At 39.9% G+C, this 14499-nt stretch overlaps 1 pseudogene; it reads right to left on the bottom strand.

Moving 5' to 3' along the window:
* Positions 1–4137: 4137 nt before the first annotated feature.
* LOC120860934 lies at positions 4138–6103 on the bottom strand (annotated as a pseudogene).
* Between the last annotated feature and the right edge of the window lie 8396 nt (positions 6104–14499).

The raw sequence follows: 14499 nt of genomic DNA, 5'->3' as shown, positions 1-14499 counted from the left end.
ATGAAATACAGCCTTGACGTACTCCTTTTCCTATTTGGAACCAGTCTGTTGTTCCATGTCCAGTTCTAACTGTTGCTTCCTGATCTGCATAAAGATTTTTCAAGAGGCAGGTGAAGTGGCCTGGTGTTCCCATCTCTTTCAGAATTTTCCATAGTTTATTGTGATCCACACAGTCAAAGGCTTTGCCATAGTCAATAAAGCAGGAATAGATGTTTTTCTGGAACTCTCTTGCTTTTTTGATGATCCAGTGGATGTTGGCAATTTGATCTCTGGTTCCTCTGCCTTTTCTAAAACCAGCTTGAACATTTGGAAGTTCAAGCAACAATTCAAGTGTATTTAAACCCAGTTAAAATTGTCTGTTGGATATTTAGACTGAGCAATTCAGATACAGTTTTGTTATTTTTCTAATTAAAGTTCAGAACTTGTTCTGCTAGAGCTCTCAACACAGAAAATGAAAAATGATTGTATCAGTTTCCTAGAGCTGCTGTAACAAAGTACCACAAATTGAGTGGCTTAGAGCAACAGCTTATTGTCTCTTCACTTTGCTAATAGAAGTCTAAAATCAAGGTACTGGCAGGGCCATTCTCCCTCTGACACCTTGTGATGAAATCCTTTCTTGTCTCTGCCAGCTTCTGGTGGCCCCAGGTGTTCCTTGGCTCATACCTGCATCACTCCTGCCCTCTGTCTTCACGTGACCTTTTCCCATGGATCTCGTCACACCAGCCTCCCCTGTGTGTATTGGTCTCTGTGTACAGATTTCTGCAAACTTTATAAGGACACCAGTCATATTTGATTAGGGCCAACTCTAATTACTTAATTTAACTTCACATCCTGAAGCACTGGGGATTATAGTTTCAACATTTCATTTGGACACAATTTAACCCATGACAGTGATTCTATCGATTCTTGTTCTCTTTGGGACTCACGTCAAGTTTAAGCCTCTGTGCTTTGTCTAAAATCTGCCTGCTTTCCCTCAAAGGGATACTTAACATTAAATCTGCCTGGATTCCTTACTAAGGTTATTTCCTGTCTAATACTTAAAACTAGAAAATCAAATAAAAAAAACCTCAAAGACAATTCTAGTAAATCTAAGTTTTATTTGAACTTTCTTACGTTAATTAATTCCCCCAAGTCTACTCCGGATACAGAGTAATACTTAATTTCCCTCCTTTGTAAAGTAATACTGCAGTTTTCTAGTTAAATAAAGAGTGTCTTTGATTGTGCTGTCTTGCTGGTATTAGACAGGGTCTAAAACATCTGAAAATAGCTGGCACATTCAAAGTCAAGTTACTCAAGGGGAATGTAACGGCAGGAGAACCTGCAAAGGTGTGAGTTTGGTGTCCTGGCTTAACAGTAGCAGATCAGTGCTGCTCCTAGATGAGAAGGAAGGAGATGAAGAAGCCATTAATGGAACGAGTAGCAATACCCCTTGATTGTGGGACGTGGAAGGGAACAAGGAAAATGGGTACCTTGACCTTAGTCTCCTTGTTCTTTCCTGACTTCTGCTGTGACTCTCCATTAGCCAAGCTCAGTTGGAATCCAGAGTAAAAGAGAGCCCTCTGAACTAGTCCTTACATGTCAGGTCAGCACAGAGATTGGAGAAAGATGGAGAGCAGATAAGGATGCCTTAGAAGGTATCCAGCACAGCTAGACCCTTCTGCCTCTCAGCATCCGCTCTTGTGCCTTCATCTGGCCGAAACCTAACAAAGGTGATGCAAGAAATTCCCTCTGTTCTCTTACTCAGGGATGATGCCGGTGGTCATCCTCCCACCGGAAACATTAGGTGCCACTGATGCTGTTCATGTAAAATAGCAAGAGAAAGGGAAAGAGGACTAGAGATACAGTTTAATAACATAAAAAGTACTGCTAAAGGCTCTGAGCCTGGTACCTGGTTACACAAAGTTCTTCCTTCCTAATCATAGCTGTCTTTTCCTCCCATCCATTTCATGTTTCTCCTACTCTGCTACAAACACAGCTGGATGCTGTTCTTTACCGAATCGGTGGCCCAGTTCTTTAGTCTTGTAGTGTCTGAGTTTTCCACCGTCTTGTCTATATTAGATGGTTCTGGTTTCTCACTGACCACTACATACTCGACAAGGAGAAACTCAGATACGACCCAGGGAATCCCCTTGTGTGGTAGTTCTCCACTGGGTGATAGTAACCCCCTAGTCATGGCCAGTGTGGACACCTGCTTCTCAGACTCTTGTCCTGGTAGCATGAGGGACCCAAGATGAAGGGGACATTCTGTTTCCATTTTGTTTTATATAGGTTGGTTCTGGCAGAATCACTGCTTCTATGGACCCTAGGACTTCCAAATGCATCAAGTGCAAACTTGTTCAATTAGATAAATAGATGTAATGGTGAGAGGAGTCATTACCACCTCCACCCTTGTTCTCAGCCCATTCATTCTGGCAGCGGGTGGTGGGGAGACAGCACTAAGTATTAGCTGTTGATTTATGCCATATACATCATATTGATAAATTACATGGGGCATCCCTCTGGCCTTCTTGTCTAGTATACCAGCTTCTGCCATCATTTAAGAATGCAAGGTTGTTGCTGCTTACAATTGTTATTTTTCTGATAAAAAGTTTACTAAATATTTGTTTTACATGCTATGTTTTTTCTTTTGTTTTACGGTTATATGAGTCACTCTAATTTATTTTTGTTGTTCATGCTTAATTGGTGTAAATGTCCTCAAATCTATAGTCTCTTTAAGAATAGAGTGGTATGAAGTGAAGTCACTCAGTCGTGGCCGACTCTTTGCGACCCCATGGACTGCAGCCCACTAGGCTCCTCCGTCCATGGGATTTTCCAGGCAAGAGTACTGGAGTGGGTTGCCATTTCCTTCTCCAGGGGATCTTACTCCTTAAATTTCTTTCCTGGTTACTTAGGTGCTAATAGAACTTAAGCAGGATGAGAAATGTGGGCTCATGCAATTGTTAAATTCATTCAGGAAACTGAGGCCCATGGGAGGAAATGAAGGCTGTGGTTCTGCCTGTCGGAGCTCCTCAGATAGGATCCAGGTTTCTCTCCCTTGTCTACCAAAATTTAAGGCTACTGCTCACATCTGGTGGATTGTCATCCTATAATTCTGATTCTTTGGCTGTATGCCACACTGTTTTGCCATCTCAGCTTTGTAGATTCACTGCCACTTCTGACTTGCAGAGTTGGATGTAGATTTAGTCTGTTTCTGGGCCTGTGGTCCACCTGGATCCTCTCATCTAGCTTTGCTTCCCTTCATCTCTACCCACTAGGTAAGAAAGAAATATATACTTTGCAGAATTTGTCTTTCACAATCCAGAACTAACACAGTCGCTGCAAGCATATTAGCCAATGTCTACTTGGTTATACAGTTATAACCAAGTATAAATGCAGAGAACCTCGATTCCCTGCATATGAAGGACAGACACTGTGTATTCGTACAGACACAGGTTTTCATATAAGTTCATGTACAGCAGTCACTCAGAAAAGCTCAGTGCTTTAATACAACTACTCTAGTCGCCTTGAATAGATCAGAGAGTTTGACCTCAGTTTGGAAGAAGCTTCAGACTATGGCAAGGGAGTGACTAATTTTCTGGGCCAAAAATAATACTGTTAACATCCAGAAATAAATGGAAAAACCTATATGGTTTCCCAAGAAGTATTCTTACAATGACATATTTATATTCTGCCCAATGTACTTAATTTTTCACTTTAAAAAATAAGGAACTAGGTATGGATAATATACCTCTGTAATTCTTAATGTCTAGCATCTTGATTTTTAGAGAAGCATATTCTCCATTTCATTATTATTTTGAATTGTCTTTATGGAGCCTGACAGCCTAGATTGAAATAGTGAAAGTGAAAGTCACTCATTCGTGTCCGACTCTCTGTGACCCCATGGACTATACAGTCCATGGAATTTTCCAGGCTAGAACACTGGAGTGGGTAGCCTTTCCCTATTCCAGGGGATCTTCCCAACCTAGGGATCAAACCCAGGTCTCCCGCACTGCAGGCAGATTCTTGACCAGCTGAGTCACAAGGGAAGCCCAAGAATATTTGAGAGGGTAGCCTATCCCTTCTCCAGTGGGTCTTCCTGACCCAGAAATTGAACCAGGGTCTCCTGCATTACAGGCAGATTCTTTTTTTTTTTTTTAGAAGCAAAAATAATTTATTGTCAATATTTTAAGTCCTCTCCAAAGAAGTTCTTCATTATTTTCTTAAAAGTACAAACATGAAAGTTTAGGTTTGACATATAAAATATAAAGAGGAAGAAGGGAAATTCACCTGTTTCACTAGTTTGAGGAACTATGCTCAAAAATGAGACATCGAGTTACAATAAACATATCTTCCAGTTAAATAACAAAGCACTTTCACATTATCCAGAGTCCTGGGTCATAAAGAGCTCGACAAATCTAGCCTGAGATGCACACTCTGACGCACCCCCATACACAGCTACCCTCCCCTGACATCATCCAGCGGGGCCAACTGAGATCCTGAGGCTGTGAACCTCTCATTACATGACCACAGAACTTGCCTGGAAATTTTCCAGCAACGTCGTTTTCCTAACAAGACACCCTGTTCCCTCTTGACAGGTAATTCTATGTCTGTACGTGACCAACACAGTCCCTCTTGTTCCCCCCAACCCTCACGTGCCAAAGGATCTGGCATTAAACTTCCAGCCGTTTAATTCTGAGAGTGGTTCTTCCTATTTCACCACCATCTTGAATAAGATACACAATCAGTGCTTGAAGACACTGAGTCCTACAGGAAGGCTAGCGACCTCAGATAATAAAGAGTCAACATGAACTACCTCTAGCAGATGGTAAGCAGTCTTAATGATTGTCTGATGGAAGCTGATGAAAATACAAATGGACAAACTATCCAAAACGAAGAGTCGTGTGTTCAAAGTTCACAGGGACCCGTGTCTCCAAAAGAGGTGTTCAGGAGTCACAGTAATTATGCAGGGAAATAATCAAGAAACACACATCTCATTTCTGTAGTGCTACATAATGCAGTAACATTGGGTGACGTGCCAAGGCTGGTTTCCTGAGATGTGACAAGTCAACGTGTCTTGGAAGTGGACATGAACAATGCTAATTACCTTTGACAAAGTGCATGCCTTTTCCCCACAGCCTTGTCTGGGGGTAGATCAAACGTAGGGTTGAGAGGGAGGAGAGCGACTGGCTGAACTCTCCCTCGCTTGGCCTCTCCCTGTTCTCTCTCCTCCAGACCAGGTTGGCGGGATCCTGCCTGGAAGAACCCCTGGCCCTAAAAAGAAAGTGTCCACTGTGGGTGGAGGGACCTCTCCCTGCAGGTCTGCCAGCCGCCCCATCACGCCACCCTATCTGACCCAGCTGGGGCAGAGCTGGAGTACTGTTTTGTTCAACACTGAAGCAGACTCTGTAACTGTGCAGAAGCTGGAGAAAAACGACTGCCTCCACACCTCTAGTCATTTTGAGTCCTTCTATGTTAATTCTCAGGATCTCTTCTATAAAGTGGAATGAACTCTCCGCATCCCAAAGTTCAGCAGAGTGCTACTGTCAGACATAGATCAACCTTCATCATTCGTCACAGCTCTGCTTTCCAGATGTGCTCAACTTATCGTAGAAGCAGAGGGATCCTGGATCAAGCCCCAGAGTCTCACAACCAGCTATGTTCTGATCATGGAAATTCTGCTGCAAAACTCCCAGCACGAACTCCTCACTCATCACATACTTCATAAAACTGCCATCTTCAGGAGGAACCCTGAAGTGCAGGCGGAAGATTATTGTGGCGTTTTCACCACTGACGTCCATGACTTCAACTGAAGTGAAATAGCGGTTCAGAGCTGGTGAGTCACTGTACACGTGTGTCACCCGCTTCTTGAGCATGTCAGGTAATTCCTCTTCAGAGGCACACTCCTCTGGAATCTTTAGCATGACCGAGAATGTTTCATTTGATGACAATTCAAGTATTTCATTTTCATCTTCATCGATATAAGTTACTGGACTGGGCAGGGCTCCTCGGCTAAAGAAAGGATGCCCTGGACGGCTCCGTTGAGAGGCGTCTGCTCGTCTGGCTGCTCTTGGATCACCGAGAGCTCCAGTTCATCTCCTGGAGATGGGGCACCGGCCCCCTCCATGAACCAGCAGAGGGGGACTAAACAGCCCGCCAGGAAGCAGTACGCATACACCCGCGGGTGCAGAGTCCAAAGTGGCCTAGCGAGCTACTCCCAGGCAGATTCTTTACCAACTGAACGAGCAGGGAAATAGCTAAAGGACCAGAAATAAAGCATAACGATTAACAGCAAAGCATCCCATGCAGTGCCATAAAAATTAGTCTTAGATAAGGTCTTGTTTAATATCTTAATTTATAATTTATTAAGCAAGATAAATGGCTTGCTAGAGAAATTCACATGAGTTGGCATATTTTGCATCACAAACTGGTCTAATAATTGACTATAACTGTAGAAGGTCACACTTGGTTCACTTGTGATCAGACTATTCTAAAAGATGCATGAGCACTGATGATCTATTGAAAGGGACCTTTTATATACCCTGATCCAAGTGAGAAAGCAAGATTCTTTTATTCATAATCCCTTGATGTCCAGTACTGATTAGGATATTAAAAAAAAAAAAATTCTTTGTGGTTTTACAGTCTGCCTAAATTTAAGAAGCATAACTGATGAACTTCTATCTCCTTTGGGCATTATTTGGAGTCTGATTATTATCTCAGCCTCTTATTTATAATCTAACTGATTCTAATTATGCATTTTTATTTCTGGAATAGATTCCTCTATTATTATTTTAGAGCCACTAGAGGTATAACAGAACCTTGAGAATAGACTAATACAGCCCAAGGCATTTTATTTTTATGATTCTTTTTGTACCATGTGATTTATCTGCCATTTTACTTTTTACCTATCTTTTGATCATTATGTTCACAATAGGAATAGGAATTTTACTTTGCACAGGCATTGACTAGGTTTGATTTGCTATTTTGGTCAAAATGAGAAAATTAGATAAACTGCTTTGTAATTGTTAGTGTTCCTTGTAATTACTTGTTTGTGGAATAAAACGTTGGGGGAACTCAATGCCACATGTTGTCTGGCCTATTAAAAATTCCTCTAACCCCAGAGAAGTACAGGAAAGCAAGTGCAATGTTTTGCTGACTTCTCTGTGAGCCTTTGTTATTGAGATACAAGTCCCATAGCTTCCGAAGGGGCCGTAGGAGGCTTCATCCTTTTGGTAACCTCACTGGTGTCGCCTTACGATCTCTGAAATCTGCCACTGTGCTGTGCTTCGTCGCTCAGTCGTGTCCGGCTCTTTGCAACCCCATGGACTGTACAGGTTAGCTAAAAGAAATTTGGATCTTTATATGGAGAATTAGATTATAAATGAATGAGTGAAGATCTTACCAGTTATAGAAAAAACAAGCATTTAACACTATTACCATATTTCTTCAGGTTATCAATGCCTATTCTCATCACATGTGTCTTTACTCTATGAGGTGTCTGTTGGTATCTTGCTGATGGTTAAAAATGCATAGATTCTATTTTTAAAATCATTTCTTAAGGAGGTAACCAATATAATTCCAGTTTGATATTACACAGAAGCAGTTTATCTAATTTTTTCACTTTGACTCCATTTAAGGACTATATCTGCCTAACTATACAACTTTCTTGCCCCTGCCCTGTATTGGATGGACATAATCCATAAGGAGGTCTTTGCTTATATTCCATATGGCAGGGGAGCCACCTGTATGTTGCTCACGGATTGCTAAATTCCTCTTGAGATACTCTGTTACCAGCGTCTCTTCCCGCACAGTACTGGGAGAGGCTTCCTCTTTTCTCCTCTTTCTCTAAGCCAGTTACTCTACCCTGGGATGAAAGTTTTATATCATCTTATACAGCAGGAATTTCATATCCAATGAGTTTACATAGGATATTAAATTTACATAAAAAGCAGTGCTCAGTACTTTTAACTTTGGTCCTTAACATTTATTGGGAAATTTTTGTATCTAGAGACCTATTTTTCTTCTCTCAAGTACAAAATATGTCTCTTATAAGGGAAAGCTTCTCTTTTCAGGTGTTTTTTTCTGAAATGGGCCTATTTTGCAACACTTTTCCTTTGCACTCCAGCCATGGAGACCTGGCTCGGGAAGATACCCTGGAGGAGGAAATGATAACCCACTCCAGTTTTCTTGCTGGGAGAACCCCATGGGTAGAGGAGCCTGGCAGATTACAGTCCATGGGATCACAAAGAGTTGGGCACGACCTTGGTAATCCTAATCTTCCTCAAAGCAATGTATGTCTCTTGCTGAATAGAGGGAAAGGCCAAAAACAAGGAAATGTGAAAAATTAAAGTATTAATACACTTCAATATTTCCCTACCCTGGAATAGTGGGGAGAGCATGAAATTTGAGGACTTCTGGACACATTTGAACTTCCCAAGTGGATCCGCTGTAAAGAATCCACCTGTGAGTGCAGGAGACTCAGGAGACATGGGTTCTATCCTCAGGTTGAAAAGATCCTCTGAAGAAGGTCATGACAACCCACTCCCGTATTCTTGCCTGGAAAATTCCACAGACAGGAGCCTGGCAGGCTCAGTCTATGGGGTTGCAGAGTTGAACATGAGTTAGTGGTAAGCATGTGATGAGCACATTTATTTGCCACACATGAATGCACTTCCCAAATTATTTCCTAAAACCCTAGGAACAATTTACACACACACACACACATGCATATATATATATATGAATTTTTAAAGGTATAAGATAGATGAAGAGAGACAACAACATCAGGAATGTTTTAGAAATAATAGAAAGACTCAATAGATCTGAGAGAGCTGAGTCTTGAGTTAGTCATGGAGAAACATTTAAAATACCTCACTTTGCACAGCAAACCTCACAAATTGGTAGTCCCAAATAGCTGAGAAAATGAGGGTGAAGCTGGGGCTAGCTCAAGAGGATTGACTGAAAGACCCTTAAAGAAACAGTTTCCTCCTTCCCTTCAGTTCTTGCCCCTATTCCAACCTAACAGTAAACTGAAGGTTTTTCTCTGTAGATAATAAAGCATATTTTTCTCAGTAGGTAATAAGCTGAATTGGACACGTGTAAGAAAAGAGAACCACACTGAAACAAGGGTATTAAATGAAAGGTTACATCTGAATATTAAGACCTTCCTACCCCTGCCCTCTTTTTTCACTGTGCTTCCAAAATGTGAGTGAGTGGAAGATGAGTTTTTGGGATTTCAAACAAGTCTAAGAGAAAGTATTTAAAGATGCTGATAATGGGATTTCTTAAATGAAAAAGATTAGCCACATTCCCCCATGGAAAGGCTGTGATCAAGTAGCCCACAGAATTTACAGTCAGTGTTTTAGATATGAGTGATTAGGCAATAATGAACAATATTTGATGAAGTGTCTAACATAGAGGAGATTAAAGCAAACAAAACAGATTTATGAAAATGAAACCTTTAAAAAATTAATCGTTAATATTCTCAGAAAAATGTGAAATAAGAACAAGATGCATTTTAAAGGAATATTCAGAGAAAGACTCTTGAAAATTAATATATACACATGGAAAATTGAAAAGAGAAGTAAGTTTGGAAATTCAGTAGTAAAGATATAGTATCTGAATAATAAAACTTCGAGAAAGAGAGAACAGAGAACATGGAAGGAAGGAAAACATTTGAGAATTTATTTGAGAAAAATCCCCCAAACTGAAGAAATGATTTTCTAGATTGAAAGGGCCAATAGAGTTCCCAGAACAATGGATGATAATAAACTCAAACTAAGGCATGAAATGTTAGAAACAGAACTCTAGACAAACGAGATCCTAGAAGCATCAAGAACAGTGGGGTGGTGACTGTACCGTGCAAAGGATCAGAAATCAGAATATCCTCAGAGTTCCTCACAGCAGCACCAAAAGTAGCAAAGTGGCAGAGTAAAGTCTTCCAAATTTTGAGGATAAACAATATCCAATCTAAAATTGTATGCTTAGCAGAATCATCAATTATGTATGAAGGAAGCCTAAAATATCTTCAGACATACAAAAATCTCAAAAACATAACTCCTAAAAACTCTTTCTTGGGAAGCTACAAGAGGGATAGCTTCACTAAAATAAGGGAATGAATGAAGAAAGAGGAATTAATGGGATTCAGGTCAGGGGAGCCTGGTGGGCTGCCATCTATGGGGTCACACAGAGTCGGACATGACTGAAGCGGCTTAGCAGCAGCAGCAGCAGGAAATAAGGACTCCACATCAAGGAAGAGATTGTGAAAAGAATGCACAGGATGAGGACTGTGCACTAGCACAAAGGGCAAACATCTTAGGGTGAAACAAGTTGGAGAGGTCTGGGAGAAATGTCCCCAATAAAGAAAACATTTTAAAAAATGCCTAGTATGTTTAAATATACTGAAAGATGTAGCAAATTGGAGAAGAGATTGGAAACACATTAACATTAAGCACACTGGGAACTAGAACAGTTCCTAAATCTGAAGAAAACAAGTTGTGCAAGAAAAGAAATCAAATTACTGCTTAGCTATGAATATGAAATAGACATAATAATGTCACTCCTGAATGCAGTATTGTTATTAGGAGGGGACGGAAGGGGAGGGCAGAATGGAATGGATGGACATACAGAAATGATGAAAGAGTGCTTCAGTCTCGTCTTTCATTGTGGAAAGCCAATAGTTCATCTGTCCCTCTTGCCCACCCCTTGTCCCCGCCCTAATCTCATGGTACACTGTAAATAGGAATATTTGGTAATGTGGAGGTAAATACCCACAGAAACAGCTCAAAAGACTTACAGGAAGTTAACTGTGAGGAGCTGGAAATGGTAAAAAGTAGACCTGTGAAGACTAATGGTTTTCATAATAAGCCCTTTCATGTTCGTGTTAGTTGCTCAGCAATGTCTGATTCTTTGCAACCCCATGGGCTGCAGCCTGCAGGGCTCCTCTCTGTCCATGGAATTCCCCAGGCAAGACTACTGGAAGGGTTGCCATTTCCTTCCCCAGGGGAATCTTCCCGACCCAGGGATCAAACCCAGGTCTCCTGCATGGTAGGCAGACTCTTTACCATCTGAGCCACGACAGAAGTCCAAATAAACTCTATGTCTATCATTGATTAAGACAAACTTGAATAGAAACAGAAAGAAATGGTGTGAAATTAGAAGTAAAACTATTTTCCAGTCACAAATCTCTCTCTGTCTCTATCTTGTTCTCTCTCTCTCTCTCTCTTTTTTTAAACTGTTTGACTTAAACCCTCAGAACCTCTCTTTCTTCACAAGGAAAGTCATGACTGAATGAAATTTCATATAAAGCACTTAATTATAGTAAGTGCTAGCCTTAGGTAAGCTTCAGCAAATGGCAGGCCTTAAGTCCTCTTTATGTGTGTTTCCAAGCCTCTGTAGAGAAGGGCTAGGGTTACCAAGATTCAAAAACTGTTTCGCACTACTAAAACAATAAGTCGCATTTGCCTGAGAATCTCAGCTCTGAGCCCACCTTTCACCAGGGCCTTGTCTGTTACCTACCTACTGTACCAACTATCTTTCCTTGTAGATGGAAACTGCTTTTTTATCTTTATTCCAAACAGTGCCAGATTCATAATAGATACTTACCATTTCAATTAATGTTATTAGACTGTTACATTAACTTGTCTAAGTTTACATAATAGAAATAAAAATATTTTCAAAGTATACTACAATGCAGTTTATTTTTAAATTCAAGTAACAGTCAGCTTGATCCAAGCTTATTAATCATTGTTTTTGTTCAGTTGCTCAGTTGTGTCTGACTCTTTGCAACCCCGTGGACTGTAGCACACCAGACTTCCCTGTTCTTCTCTACCTCCCAGAGGTTGCTCAAACTCATGTCCATCAAGTTGGTGATGCCTTCCAACCATCTCATCCTCTGTTGTCCCCTTCTTCTCCTGCCTTCAATCTTCCCCAGCATCAAGGTCTTTCTTTTCCAATGAGTCAGTTCTTCACGCCAAGTGGCCAAAGTATTGGAGCTTCAACTTCAGCATCAGTCCTTCCAATGAATATTCAGGACTGATTTCCTTTAGGATTGACTGGTTAGATCTCCTTGCAGACCAAGGGACTCTCAAAAATCTTCTCCAACACCACAGTTCAAAAGCATCAGTTCTTCCAGGATCAGCCTTCTTTATGGTCCAACTCTCACATCCATACACGACTATTGGAAAAACCATAGCTTTGACTATACAGACCTTTGTTGGCAAAGTAATGTCTCTGCTTTTTAATATGCTGTCTAGGTTGGTTATAGCTTTTCTTCTAAGGAGCAAGCATCTTTTAATTTCATGGATGCAGTCACCATCTGAAGTGATTTTTGGAGCCCAAGAAAACAAACTCTGTCACTGTTTCCATTGTTTCCCCATTTATTTGCCATGGAGTGATGGGACTGGATGCCATAATCTTAGTTTTTTGAATATTGAGTTTTAAGCCAGCTTTTTCACTCTTCTCTTTCACCTTCATCAAGTGGATCTTTGGTTCTCCTTCACTCTCTGCCATAAGGGTAGTGTCGTCTACATATCTGAGGTTATTGATATTTTCCTGGCAATCTTGATTCCAGCTTGTGCTTCATCCTTTCCAGCATTTCACATGGCATACTGTGCATATAAGTTAAATAAGCAGGGTTACAGTATACAGCCTTGACGTACTCCTTTTCCTATCTGGAACCAGTCTGTTGTTCCATGTCCAGTTCTAACTGTTGCCTCCTGACCTGCATACAGATTTCTCAAGAGGCAGGTCAGGTGGTCTGGTATTCCCATCTCTTTCAGAATTTTCCACAGTTTGTTGTGATTCACACAATCAAAGCCTTTACTATAGTCAGTGAAGCAGAGTTTTTGTTAGTATATGTCAGAAATATCTATTTTTAAAATTCTGTGGCAATTCTTCTTCAGGTTGAGTTCCATAATGTCCATGGCCTATCGCCCTTTTTCTTCTCTGGATACAAGGGGTCCTTCATACACACACCACAGAGAGGGGTGGAGAGTAGATACTGAATACACAATTTTGTACTGAATTGAAATAAAGCCATTGTGAGATATTTTCCTGAATGAGAAAGTTGTCAAAAAGGACCTAAGAGTAGATGAAATAATAAATCTCTTGCATAATATTGTGAAGTCTAAATAAAATATGATGGTTTGGTTTGTATATATAAATAATATACCATAGGACAAGATGGTAATAATCCTTATCTAATTCTCAGAGAAAAACAGCTTGCTAAGTACTGTTAAATTCTCATAACTTCATCAGGTGTAGAAATCTAGAAGGTATCATAAAAGACAAGGATGATAAGCAGCTGGTGAATCATTTGTGAGGAAAGATTAAGATAATTAAACAAGAAAAAGTTGGATGAATAGTAATGAAGAAATGTAACAATATTGCATATCTGGAAAATGAGCATAGTATAAAAAAATTGAGAAACAGTAGGATGAACAATTATAACAATGACTCATTCAAGTTTGGTTGGTATTTTAAATCAATTGGTATAGTGTTTTTGTGGCAGTGTTATTTTAAATGGAACTATGTTAAATATAAACTTCTGAAGAACAGAATTCCAGGAAAATAAATCAATTTGTTACTTCTGTCTTTGTTGTTTGCTATAGATGGTCAAGATTTGCAATAATACTCCTGGTTTACTTTTGTTAATTTTTTCACCTTGTTAATATTTAGCTAAATTTATTTCAAAATATTTATTTTTTAGACATGGAAAAAATTTCAAATCAATTATTTAAACTTTGCAGCTTATTGTTAGGAAACAGATTGACATTGAATCCAACATACATTCTGTTAAGTTTTTTTCCTTTAAAAGAAAAAGAAAGATTGTTAACATACTCTGTTTCTCAAGAGAGTATTTTATATTTGTTGTCTTTAGTGACTTTTCTTATCTATGCAAATTATGACAAAGAATCTGAGTAGTGGAGGGCAGGACCTTCCTACTATAAATGAAATACTATAAATGAAACATATTTTTCATTTATAGTAGTGGAGGGCAGGACCTGCCTACTATAAATGAAATATATTTTTCATTACATCTTCAGTATCTAGCACAGTTCTTGGTACCTCTAGGTATTCAATAAATATTTTTGAGTAAATGAATATGTGTATGTCTATAATGGACATTCTTTTTTTGTTTGTTTTTTTCACATGTCGGCCCTTTATTTTTTTATTTTTATTTTTACTTTATTTTGCTTTACAATACTGTATTGGTTTTGCCATACATTGACATGAATCTGCCACGGGTGTACATGAGTTCCCAATCCTGAACCCCCCTCCCACCTCCCACCCCATATCATCTCTCTGGATCATCCCCGTGCACCAGCCCCAAGCATCCTGTATCCTGTATTGAACATAGACTGGCAATTTGTTTCTTACATGATAGTATACATGTTTCCATGCTATTCTCCCAAATCATCCCACCCTCTCCCTCTCCCACAGAGCCCAAAAGTCCGTTCTATACATCTGTGTCTCTTTTACTGTCTCTCATACAGGGTTATCATTACCATCTTTCTAAATTCC

Source organism: Oryx dammah, unplaced genomic scaffold, assembly GCF_014754425.2.
Source record: "Oryx dammah isolate SB20612 unplaced genomic scaffold, SCBI_Odam_1.1 HiC_scaffold_11210, whole genome shotgun sequence".
NCBI lineage: Eukaryota > Metazoa > Chordata > Mammalia > Artiodactyla > Bovidae > Oryx > Oryx dammah.
Note: the sequence above shows the minus strand (reverse complement) of the source record. Positions and strands in the feature narration are given on the sequence as shown.